Source organism: Papaver somniferum, chromosome 10 (genome assembly GCF_003573695.1).
Source record: "Papaver somniferum cultivar HN1 chromosome 10, ASM357369v1, whole genome shotgun sequence".
NCBI lineage: Eukaryota > Viridiplantae > Streptophyta > Magnoliopsida > Ranunculales > Papaveraceae > Papaver > Papaver somniferum.
In genome coordinates this window covers 34,009,613-34,022,984 of record NC_039367.1, presented here as the reverse complement: position 1 = coordinate 34,022,984, position 13,372 = coordinate 34,009,613, and positions in this window count along the sequence as shown.

Genomic DNA, 13,372 nt, shown 5'->3' with positions numbered 1-13,372 from the left:
TTATTCATTTTAATGGCAGTAACCTTTTTGTGCTTAAATGTTCATATTGAAATTCAGTCTTAGGGCTTTAACACTTTACTTTCACAATCTATGTCATGCATCCATTGTAGTTAGAATAATCATGTGTTGAAGAACTGCAACTCATGCTTAATCCTATATATTGATCTTTTGATTATTTGTGCCGTAAAAAGACAATTAATTCTTAGGAGAAATACTTTAGTTGTGATTGGATCATTCATATCAAAGTGACCTTAGATATACTGAGGATTGACATCCCTCTTGTTATCAGTTATAAGGACAAGGTTAGTATCATTGAAGAATAACTAGTGTAAATTAGTGGTGGACTCAAAGGACCTAGTACCATCCTCATCATTTTTTTACAACATCTTGCTTTGCACCCTGCTTTATTATTTCAGTTACTATCAATCATATTTTTCATATCGACACCCAACAAAACAAATCTTATGTTACTTTTCACTGAATCAGTATAAAAGGATCTTTAAATCGACTCTATACCCAACTTATCTCTGTGGGATCGACATGTATTTGATCTGTCTGTAATAGACATTGTGCACTTAGAGTTTGACATAGTCGTAGGTACTAGTTAATATCCTACCACATCACCATAATCACAGATCCCAGATTAATTGGGATTGGGGACAAGAGAAAAACATGTGGGATATTGTTTCCGGATATTCATTATAGCTTGGGCACATAGAAGTATTGATAATGCGACGATGGTGAAGAAGCTCTCTAATAGGTAGGCCATTATGAAGAGCTTTCCATACAAAAATTTGTATATTTGGGGGGCATGGTAGAGTATGAATGAAATTCTGAGAATAAGAGGTATGGTTTGGGTTTGTTTGTTGGTGAAAAAGTCTGTATGCAGATTTAATTGAATAAGAACCATTCTTAGTGGGGTACCAAATGAGTTTATTCATGAAAGGATTTGGTGGAAGAGGTATGGAAATAATGTTAAAGATGGTTATTGGGTCCGGGATTGTTTGAATGAGTTGAGTGACCCAGGAGTTTGTTGTTGGATTAATGAGTTGAGAAACAGTGCGTAAATTTTGAGAAGCAACGGTGGGTATTGATTTAACTCCTGGAATCCATGGTTGCGACTAGATGTTGGTTAGATCACTTGAGTTTATTTGGTGGAATAAACCCAAGTTGAACAAAGGTACTAACTTATTGATATCTCTCCACAGAGGGCTAGGATTGGAGTTGGTAATTACAACTGGATATAATAAAGACAAGTTACATAGATACTTACCTGAGCAATTGGAGGACCACATTGAATCTGGTTGATCATGGATGACCCATAGTCTTTTGAGAATTAAGGCCTTGTTCATTGTTTCGCTTGTTCTAATTCCTAAACCTCCTGTTGACTTATTGTTACATACCTTCTTCCAGTTGATAGGATGCAGTTTCCTAGTGTTTCCAAAATGTCCCAGAGAAAATTCCTCTGTAACTGATATATTTTATGATGAATGTATTGAGGGAGGACAGAAGATTTCATGACATGGTTTGCAGTGGGAGTGAGAGGGGTATTGATTAAAAGTAATCTACCTGCTAGTTTTAGCATTTTTATTTTCCATCCTTGCAGCTTTCTAGTAAGTCTCGGTAATAAAGGAGTATATCTTTCTTTGGATAGACGCCCATTCGGGATAGGAGCGCCAAGATAGGTTGGGGGGATTGAAGTGGTTTTGAAGTGGAATATGGATTGTAGGGTGTTAATCTAGTGGTTCGGTAAACGTGGGTGGTGGATAATGCATGATTTTGAGGAATTAATTTGTTGGCCTGCTGAGGTATTATATTTGTTTATGATATGTATGAGGTTGTAGCTGTGTATGGGGCTGGCATGACACGTAAGAAACAAATCGTATGCATACATGATATGAGTAATAGGGGTAGAGTTATGGGAAATTTTAATTCCTTTTATTTGACCTTGCTTCTCAAGATGTATCTGATTTGTTGACAGAATTTCAGCGCACATTATGAAGATGTACGGTGATAGCGGATCTCCTTGGCGAATGCCACATTTTCTATCGATTTTTTCATGGACTTTACAGAGGTTAAAGAAATATTTCAAATTTATTTTGAAGCCCAATAAAATTTTTATGAATCTGACCCAATCTCTATATCCGGTCATTAGGCTGACACAGTGATGCAACCGACTGCAGAATCTAAGATATCACTCATTCCCTTTTGAGACCCATACCGGGAAGCTACTATCGTAGATTAGGTTCAGTGTTAACTCAATGATGGTTCCCCTCTAAATTTTTTATTACAAGACACTTCGATTCTGGTCTAAAATCTTGATAATTTAGAATCAATTAAGTCTAGTTTGGGGGTTTCACCAATTGCAGCTAAAAAACTATGTTTCTTTCCTTATAAAAATGCAAGAAATAACTTGGATGAGTTATGGAACCACTGCATATATAACCACCATAGTCACCTCCTCTCACATTTCATAACCATATGATTCAATCTCAAAGTCAACTTGTTCATCTTCTACTCATCGAGATGCTCTAGCTTTGGTTTCATTTTCCTGATCAAGCAATTGGGTTTACGAGAGTTGGGTTAGCATTCATACACAAGGTAATAAGTTTTTTCATCAACTTATATCAATATATTTTAGTGCAAATATTCAGTAATTTACAACTTAAACATATTCTTTATACAAATATTCAGTAATTTGCAACCTCAACAAATCCACTTCCCAATCTTCTTCGAAACTCTTTTAAAGACATTCAGAAACCCATTATCAACACCGATCTTCATCATGTATTATATGCATCATAAATATTCTATTAACAAAATGAATACTCATTTTTTCTAACGTATTTCATCATCAGAATCATCACTTTTTTTACAAAACTCAAAACCATTTTATAACATTTTATTATTAGAATCAAAATTGTTTCACAACCACCATCAAACACTTTTTACATATCCATTGTTTCTCGAAGTGGATGTATTGGAAAATTTTGCAGTTATTAAGAATATTTTTGTAGCTTCAATGTTTCCCATAAAGGTTTCTATAGGATTTAGAATTGCTTGACATTATATATATGTATACTGAAGTTTCACATATGACTGCTCTTTTTATCATACACGAAACTAGGGGTAGCCATACTTTGCTGGGAACATCGCAACCACTTAAAATACTTAGTGTAGATGACAATGAATCCGTTACAAAGAAGATAACACATATTTTATCAATAGAAGGCACATCTATAGATATGTACATATCAAAAGAGGCAACAAAAGTAAAAAATATTTTTAGAGCATACGACTTTATAAAAGTAAGGATGAATCTAATATTTAATTGGTAGACAATTATGTGAGATGATCTTCTTAGCCTTTGGCGGACATTTAAAAAATATGAGTTCGGGTCCATATATGATTGTTGGTACATATGTTATTCCGAAGATCTACTAAGTAATTGGATACCGTTAAGTATGTTCTAGATGGATAATTTGAGATTGAGAGAGCGTTAAAAATAGAAGGCAAACATTGTGATTGAATTTTACTGTGGATGGATAATGATAGGGAAGGAGAGAATATTTGTTACGAAGTTATTGGTGTTTGTACCCATGCAAACCATAATATTTATATATAGCATGTAATTTTACTACCCGTATGGATAATAAAATCAAGAGAGTAATGCAGAAACTTAGTCAGCCTAATAGATCGGTTGTTAATGACATCAATGATAGAATGGAGGTTGACCTTGAGGTTGACGCGATTCTTACTATGTGAAAACTTGATACTTAAGAGATAAATTCGATATGAGAAAAGATACGATTTTAAACTTTTGTCTTATACCAATTTTTGATATTAGAGTATATTGTTGAAAGCTTTTGGAATATCAAAGAGTACATATATAACATGGCGGGTCAAGGTACTTAATTGAACAATTAATTTTATATGGAAGCATCACAAAAAAATGAACACCTTTTTTATTAAGAGTGTAAAGGTCAGGAAGCCTCTTCCATATCCTTTAACAACAAGCATGCTTCAAAAAATAGCTTGTATTTATTATTGGATGAGTTCCATATCTTTTCAATTTCTTTACGAGAAGAGGAGCATTCGTTACCCTTGCTTATGAACTTATTCCTTTCATATAAAGACCGACCTCGATGAGAAGTTGGAGATGTTAATAGACCAAATAGAGTGGGATGTATACCCAGAACAACTTCATCAGGATAAACTGTGAAAACGTCCTAAAAGTGGTGGATGTTTTGATCGTGGACATCCACATACTCCTCAAATTGGATGTTTGGATAAGTCATTGCAACATTCCAATAATATATTCATATTATGTTAATTTATTTTTATTTTGTTAGTTAATATTTATTAATTATTAAAATTTGTCTCATCTGTTAATAACGCAATATCTCATGATAAAAAATTTATTTGTTGCATATGAATACTGCCAAATAACTTCTTTTTACATATAACTTTTCTTATATAACATGATTTCTTCTTTGTTTGCATATGAATTCTTTGTTTGGCATTTAACTAAAGAATAACAAACTATAAAATAGATACCAAATCCATCAATGAGTGAAAGAAACCAAATTGAATCAATGAAACATCGTTAATTAAACAACCAAGGAAACCAATGAATGGATACACAATAAGCACACAAATATCGTTTCCTAACGATCAATAGTCAAGGGTTTTACAAAACTTACCTCAATGTCAATAAAATGCGGAAGATCGGAGGAACCAAAATACATAAAATGATTTGGAATCTGAATCCAAATACGAAGGGAAAAAATGAGGAGACAAATATTATCATTTATGTATAAAATACAAGAGCCTTTTTTTTCTTTTTTTTTTTTTTGAAATATATTGAAAAAGCTAACAACTTACAACGTTAGTAGCATCTACGAAGAGACTCTGCCTAATGCAAAGAGGGGGAGTTAGATCCCAATTAATTAAGATTATATGAATAATTTTTGGCATGTTTAACTAACATATCAGCTATACTATTACAAGTTACAGAAATAAAAAAGATATCTAATACTATACTATTACAAAAACTCACTGTTCTTTTAGCTGCCTCTAAAATAGCCTTGTTTCGCCAAGTTAAGGATGACCTCCTTCTATATTTATCCATTTTAAAGCATCCTGGTCAAACTCACAAGTTTTGAAATGTCAAGCTTATTGTTAATATTGGATGCACAAAACTATATTTTGAATTATAATATATTAAAATCAGTAGACTAGGATTAGAGCATGGTAGTTCAGTATTAGAATTCACCGAATAACTCTTGAAGATTGAAGAACGACGAAGACTTCTACGAGTACTTCATCAAGAAAGGTATGTAAAGACTGACTATTCCATTTACTCATTATTTCTACCATTCTGTCCACTAAGAAATCGCCATATGGTTTTAGTATGATTGATGAAATGCAAAGAAGAAATTTCGAGTTCAAACTTATACTTGACTGATCTTAATATATAATATTAAGCAATAAATGTTATTTGTTTTATCTCTTTTGAAATTGAGAAAAACTATGTCTGCGAATTTTCAAAACTAAAAACATCAAGTTGGAAAATATTGTTCACAAACTAATTTACGGGTTCACAAACTGTGACGCCCCAAATATTAGACCTGCGTAGCTAATAGGATTACTTCCTAACTGAAACATCAAACCCGAATTACCGATTTTAAGAATTATAATTTCATAAAGTGCTAATAACAAAACCCAAACTCTCTAATATTGTATAATTGAAAGTCTCTCGAGTGATATAAATAAATTAATGTGTTGTTTTACAAAATGTAGAAAGAATCATATAATAAAAAATACACAATAACTCTTTACATTCGATAAAGATTTAAGCTAAAAAAAAGGATATCTTCGCGCGCACCATTTCTTATAATTACTGAAACTGAAGTGAAAACGATTGAGCACATCATCGAAAGGGGTGCACAATGGAAACCAATAACTCTCAAATAATCACTAACATGCTTAGCATATTCAAAATAAACAATAATTAAACAGTCAGCTTACATAACATGTATAAGAATAATTCCACCAATACCTCATTTTATAATAATGCATCATCTGTGCTATTTAACAAACTTCCCAAAAGAAAACTTAAAAAATAGATAAAAAATTCAAATACATTGAATCAATTAAGATTATGTTTATTTGCATCAGAAGGAAATTTAAAACTTAAATTATGATTTCATATGGATAATGTCAAGAGCTACAAATTAGACTAAAGGGGATTTGAGCAATAAAATATCATGAGGACTTGTCATTCTTTTGAATTTTGAATAAATAGTATTCGAGTCCATCCCTAAAGTACTTTAGTAGGGTTTTGATTATCAATTCCCAAAATAAAACTAAATAACAATTACAACTAAACAGAAAATCAATCAAGATTATGTATATTTACATTAGAAGAAACTTAAAACTTAAATCAGGATTACATCTAGATAATGTCAAGAACTACTAATTAAACTAAAGAGGATTTATGTAAATTGAAAGCAATTACTGATACAGAAAGCAAAATAGGTGGGGAAAGCTTAGAACTCACCTCATCACTTCTTCCACCATTACTACATTCGTATCCACTACTACCAGAATGTAATGACTTCTTCATGCTGGAATGAAATTTGAAAGAATGAAAAAAAAAATGAATCAGAAACAACAAATTTTAGAACAGTAACTCTAACATTTACCCACGAGTAGAAATATGACTTGGGAAATAACTGAGTAGAAAAGGGGTAAAAGAAAGACTGGGAGCGATTTGGAAAAAATTGCTTCGCAAGAGTTGTATCGGATTTATATTACAATATGGGCCAACAATAAGGCAAAGATCCATTAGAAATACGTATCTTTCCTTTTGTTAAGAGTTTTATCTAATGGACGAGAGAGAAGAAAGTCCCAGGCTTTAGTTTCTCAGACTCTTCGATTTATATTTGTAGAGGAATTTTTACGGAACTGGTTAGGTGACGCCATATATCTTACCATATATAAAAGATAATTTAATTTAATAACATAAACATTTGACCTTCTCTTAATAAAAGGAAAGATGCGTATTCCTTTTATAATTTAGCTTTTACAAATAAATACGTGTTTAAATAAAACACCACAAAAAAGAAAACTTCGTTAAAATTTTGTACCCAAAAAAAAAAAACTCCTTGACTGACGCCATATATGTGTTCCCCATATCTTAACTACATTAAACTTTCTCGGACTCAAATTGACCGTATCTTTAAACTTTTCCCACTTATAACACCATTAACATGTTTGTATGTGTATTTAAAGTTATTTTTCGTCTTCTCAAAATCGAAAATTCAGAAGCTAGTTTGGGTAGAATTTTACAATGACTTTTAAAAATTTAAGAGAACATGTTTGGATATCAGAGGCACAAAATTCTACTTCTGCACTTCTCAAAATCTCAGAAAAAAAGGATAAGTTAATTATGCAACTGCTTGACTTGTAAGTAAAATAGTCAATAAGTAAGCTTGGCCACATAATAGAAGGACAAGTTAAAAATACATTTTGCATATTGTGAAGTTATATATTTTAATTTTCCTATGTTGTGTGATCTCCCTTGCATATTTCTTCAAAAAGAAAAAGAAAAATCTTCGTTGCGCTACAAGGTATACGATGCTTCATCTGTAATCATTGAGAATGTACGTGAAAAAAATATGCTCCACTCTTTTAAGGGTGGAAGAGCATCTTATTTAAGTTCTTTTAACTTGCAAGCCAAATAAGAAGGGAAAAAAGGAGGAGAGAAATATTATAATGTGTGTATAAAACTCAATTGTCTTAGAAGTGTTTATGAGAGTTGTAGCAATGCCAAATATATTTGTATAGTTAATGAGCATCTACTTATAAGTATATGTAGGGGTACACGTACCTACGGACCAGTTTGCGAATACATGGATCTAGGGCACGCAAACTGGGTCTGCATACCCTAAGACATTCATGAACTCAAGCCCTTGGGGTGCGCATATTGAGTATGCAAACCTCCCCCTTTATACGAATTCAGAACCTTAGGGTACGCGTACTGGGTAATGTGTACCTACCTAGGTTCCATAATTCAGTTGACTAGGGTACGGGTACTGGATATGCATACCTACCCTTTGTTCAGAATTTCAGTTGTTCTGAAAACTCTCTTTAAGCTATTTGAAATATTCCAAATCGCCATATATATGAAATATCATTGTTTGGGAAATTTCCAAATGATCAATTTGAAACAGAAATAGTTCTTGAACAATAAATTGTTCTCAACCAAGATTGTTAAGGATCCGTGAACATAAATCATATTTTGAGAGTTTAACAAGAAAATCTTGAAATTTCTCTTTGCAATTCACCAAAAACAAAAGTCATCTACTTTGTTTGTTTCTTTTAAACATGAATCATACTCAAGGTATATGGATCATTAACCGTATAGATTTATCTATCATAAGTACTTCACATTTGATGAATTATCTCTTCACCTTTATAATCCACTCCCCCTTAAAGAAACATATTGGAATGCCAAAAAACATAAATATGAACGATTTCGACGAGCAAGATAACCGGTGGAACAACTAATTTTATGTGGAAGCATTAAGAATAAAAGAATACATTTTACTTTTGTAGATGAAGTTTATAGAAAATATGTCAGGAAGACAACAATTATAACAGATATTAAGACCGTTAGCAAAAAGCCTCTTTCATACCCTTTACAGACAAGTGTACTTTAAAAACAATATGTATTTAATATGAGATGGGATCCAAACAAACTACGGATGCGACTCAATTTCTTTACGAGAAAGGGGAATAAGTTAGCCTCGGTCAGGAACAATTTCCTTTCATATAGAGGGAGATCTTGATGAGAAGTTGGAGGCCAACTGGAGCGGGGTGTATGTGCAAAATGGACTAAAAGTGGGGTATGTTTTGTCGATGCACTTCCTTATTCATCCAACTAATTGTAGGTCGATGCACAGTGTATGAGATCATTTTCAGACACTTCCTATATTGTATATCACGCCCCATTCGGTAGACTTGATTGGAATACATAAAATATATGAAAAACCGCCAATTTGATTGAACAATATGCAAGTACGGCTTATTCACAGAAGTAATTATTAGATTAATATATTAAATGCAAATTACTTTTCAGAGCATTGTTTAAGGGGGAACGAACAATTTTATGCATTTAACGTCAAATATTCTTTTGTCAAATACTAGAAATAACCCGTGTCGTAAAGGCACAACATGAGAAAAATTAATCTAAGTTCATCGTTTTCTTGCAGCAATTCTCAAATGTTACACAGGTTGATGAAGGTTTATTGTTTCTTATTTAAAAAAGATATGAGTCAAAATATTTCTTTTTTCTTTTTGAATAGTAAAATATGAGCGTAATAATATTAGTCGTAAATGGTTGTAATAATTAATTTTCACTTGTTGTTCCATTGTTACATTAATTCTTTAAATTAATAGGTGACGAACTAATTATGAGGGTCATCAATGTATATATTTGAAATGGAAGGAGGTTATGTTAGAGCATTGCTCGGTTGAACCCACCAAGCGTTGGTATGTCAAGTTTGGTTGTCATATTTTAGTGAATCAAAACTCATGTTAAGATTCGCTTGATTATGTACTAGAGTCAACTTCGTATAGGTTAGCTTGAAAGTATTAGGATATGAGACATTACAAGTATTGTGAAGTCTTGAAGATGTGAAGAAGCAAGGAGCTACAACGACAACAATCATCCTTCTACTTGAGGTTAGTGATATTTGACTTGAACTGTTTCATTCCCTAACGTATCTTTCAAGTTGTGCATTTGAAAACATAACTGAGAAGCATATTTGAACTCTAGATAGACATAGTATTAAGGAATACAATACGAGGTTTATTGTTTAACCATTAAACTTTGTAGATAAGACATCGCCATAATCATTTGAATGCTATTGTGATTATGTATGGGTATGAGGTGAGGATTTCATCCTAGGGAAAAATGTTTACATGCGTTCTAAGGAAGTAAGTTCAGAAACTTGTTTGTGGACCGAAAAGGAAATTTCCAAGTGTTATTGGTTTTGTTATTCATTGCATATCTTATGAACAACCAATATGTGTGATAGAGTATAACCGCTCACAACTTGTTGTGTTCTTGGTAGAACTATTCACAAAGGCCTGACTTATGTATTGGTATAACTTTTATTAGTAAAACCGATCTTAAGTAATCACCTGTGGTATTACCGGATTTTGTATGTTTGACCAATTAAAAGGGAAAGGGGAATTGATCCTTGTAAAGGGTGTAGTACATCAAAGGGAACCGATCCTTGTATGGGGTGCAGCAAGGTTTATAGCAGAAAGGGGAACCGATCCTATGGACATGTGCAACACATATAAGTTAGATACCATATATATGTGGGGAACCAATCCTAGTACCTAGTCAACCGAATTTTTGGAAATCTAGTGTGACTATGCAGAGTACTCACATGGAGGTAGAACAGAAACTTGTTTTGGTAGAACCGTAAACCCATGATTGTGATTGAATGTTGGTTTGATCAATCACATAGTTCTTGATAGTCAGATGAACCAATTCTAAACTTGTTTGGAAGTATGGCAAATCGGTTTCAAGGTTGTAAGTGTGAAAGAGAACTTACAAAGTTAAGATGTCGACAAACTTTGAACACGTGCTGTGAATGTTTATTTCTTTAATTGTTCAAAGATATTCCTTAACGGCTAAGGGAAGAGAATCCCAGGATCGAAACATAAGTAAGTTAAGAATCTTTTAATTAAGGTTATTAATTTCATTTTTAGGGAAATTACAGAATTAGTAATGTGTATTTACTAATTAGATTTTCCGAGAGATATCGACGTTATTTTTGGACAGAGCATTTCCAGGTATTATGAAAACCGAATCTGTGCTTTTATGAATATCTTGAGAATATTTTCGGTTTTGGAAATTCCTTGGTGTCCAAACTTCCTTGTCTATAAATACTCGAAGTTTGCCTTTCTAGCGACTTAATCCTTCGTAACACCAAATGTACTCTTTTGTTGTTGTTACTAGTGTAGCCGCCTATTCGGAGAGGAGAGTAACCTAATTAGGAGAAATCTCTTACGACCGCTCAGTTTAAAGTATTCTTTGGGATTGAGAAGCTCTAGCGCGACCCGTTGGTGGGAAACTATATAATTGTGATTTATCTTTTGTTTTCGATTAATTTGATTGACTAACGATGGTTGAAATTTGATTGCACCTAGTTTGTTTATTCTTGAGAATCTTCTCTTCTAATATAAGATTCACTCAAACTAGTTCAGAGTTTCGACGGGGATCTTTAGACTGTTGTTAGTTCTAAAGACGATCTTGTGATAATCCATTGTTAACAGATACCGTTCTGTGCGTGGTTGATCACAAGAGATTCAAGTGATTGTGTGCAGGTATTTATTGAAGATTGGAGAAGATTTGAAGACAAATAAGATATTGAAGATCTGACTTGGGTTTTATAATCTTTGGTGTGCACAATACTTGTTTCGGTAAAAGAGGATCCAATTGATAATCGGTTTATCCTTGTGGTAGATTGGATTGATTAATTGAGTAGATCGGCATCAACACGATTCTTCGGATTAAAGGTGTTGTTGGCTTAATCTTAATCGATTACCTTTGGGTTATTGAATATAAGATAGATCTAAGGACCTGACGAAGGAGTTTATGTTGAGATAAACGGAAGATCCTTTGTCCGACTCATATCACTTGGTTGAATAGATATGATACCAAACAGATTTGTTGTTCCTTTACTATTTGGAATACGAACCAAAGGAATTGTTCCAAGTACGTGACTTATTTATAAGTTGGAGGCGTGGGAAAACAGAAGGAACTAGGTGAAATATATGGTTAGTTACTTGGTCTCAACTATACGAAGTCGGAGTAATTTTGTGTAGCGGCTTAATCCTGAGAGTATTCAATTTTGGACTAGGTCCCGGGGTTTTTCTGCATTTGTGGTTTCCTGGTTAACAAAATCTTGATGTGTCATTTACTTTTATATTATGCATTATAATTGTTTTATTATAATGAAAGTAAATTACACAAACGTTAATTCCTATTTACTTGATAAGCAATCCTATTGTGTTTGGTTAAGGTCGAACCTTTGTATCAAGTAAACATACTTCGTCGTTGTATTGTCTCGATCTCGTATCCATAGACAATCACTTTAGGAGAAAGGACTTATAGGTAGGAAATTTTTTAGCTTGAGGTATATTTGGGTACCCTCGCCTTTTCAATTGGTATCAGAGCGGGCAAACACGAAAAGATCTAACAAACTGTGTTTGGTGCGATCCAACCTATAAGAATGAATCTGATCAGTGATTCAGTTAACGTTCCACCAAGATTTAATGGAACTATTATCCATTATGAAAATCGTCTATGAAGACCTTTCTTCAATCCCGAGATTTTAATACATGGCTATTAATCGAAGACGGATACCAACGTCCGATAGACTATTCGGAGTCTGAATTCAAACGACTAGCGTCATATAATATTGAAGAAAGGATTCTTGCAAAACAGAATTCTGATGGTTTAAACGCCATTATACATGAAGTTAGTGATGACCTTCTACATTATGTACTGTCTTGTAGAACTTCTAAAGAAGCATGGGATATTCTTGAGACTGTATTCGAAGGAAATGAATCTGAAAAAGAAGCTAGACTTCTCATCCTTTCATTTGAATGGGAACATCTCCATATGGATTATAACGACACCTTTGAGGAGTTTAACTCTAAACTTTCTGAGATTGTCAATGCATCTTTTCTCCTTGGAAGGGCAATACCTGAAAAGGAAATAGTATGCAAAATTCTCAGATCGTTACCATCCAAATACGAGTCTAAAAAGCATGCAATAATAGAAGGGAATGATCTTTCTACACTTTCTCGAAGCTCTCTTGTAGGAAATTTAAATATACTTGATAGAGAAATTCTGCTGAAGAATCAAACTGAAAAACGTTGCCAAAAGGTTATGACACCTGTTGAAAAGGAGCTTGACTCAACTATTGTGCTTCTTGTGCAACGAATTAAGAACATATTATCATGTGATAAATGTATTCCTGATGCACTATCAGTTTGCCATAGAAATGGTAATGATGAAGTTAGATGCTTCAAGTGTCGTAGATTCGTACATATGGCAAAACAGCGTCCCAGCAGAAAAACTGGAAAGTGCAATAGAGCGTATGTTTCCATTCTTGATGATATTCCGGAGGAAGTATCCAATGAAGGAATATCTAATTGCAATGCACTTGTTGCTAACTCTAATTATGATGTTTTCAGTAAGTCTAATCAACTTCTAGAAAAAATTGAGTTGGAAATTAAGAAAAGTGAAAGGTTAATCCTAGATCTTGAAAATCGGTTGAAA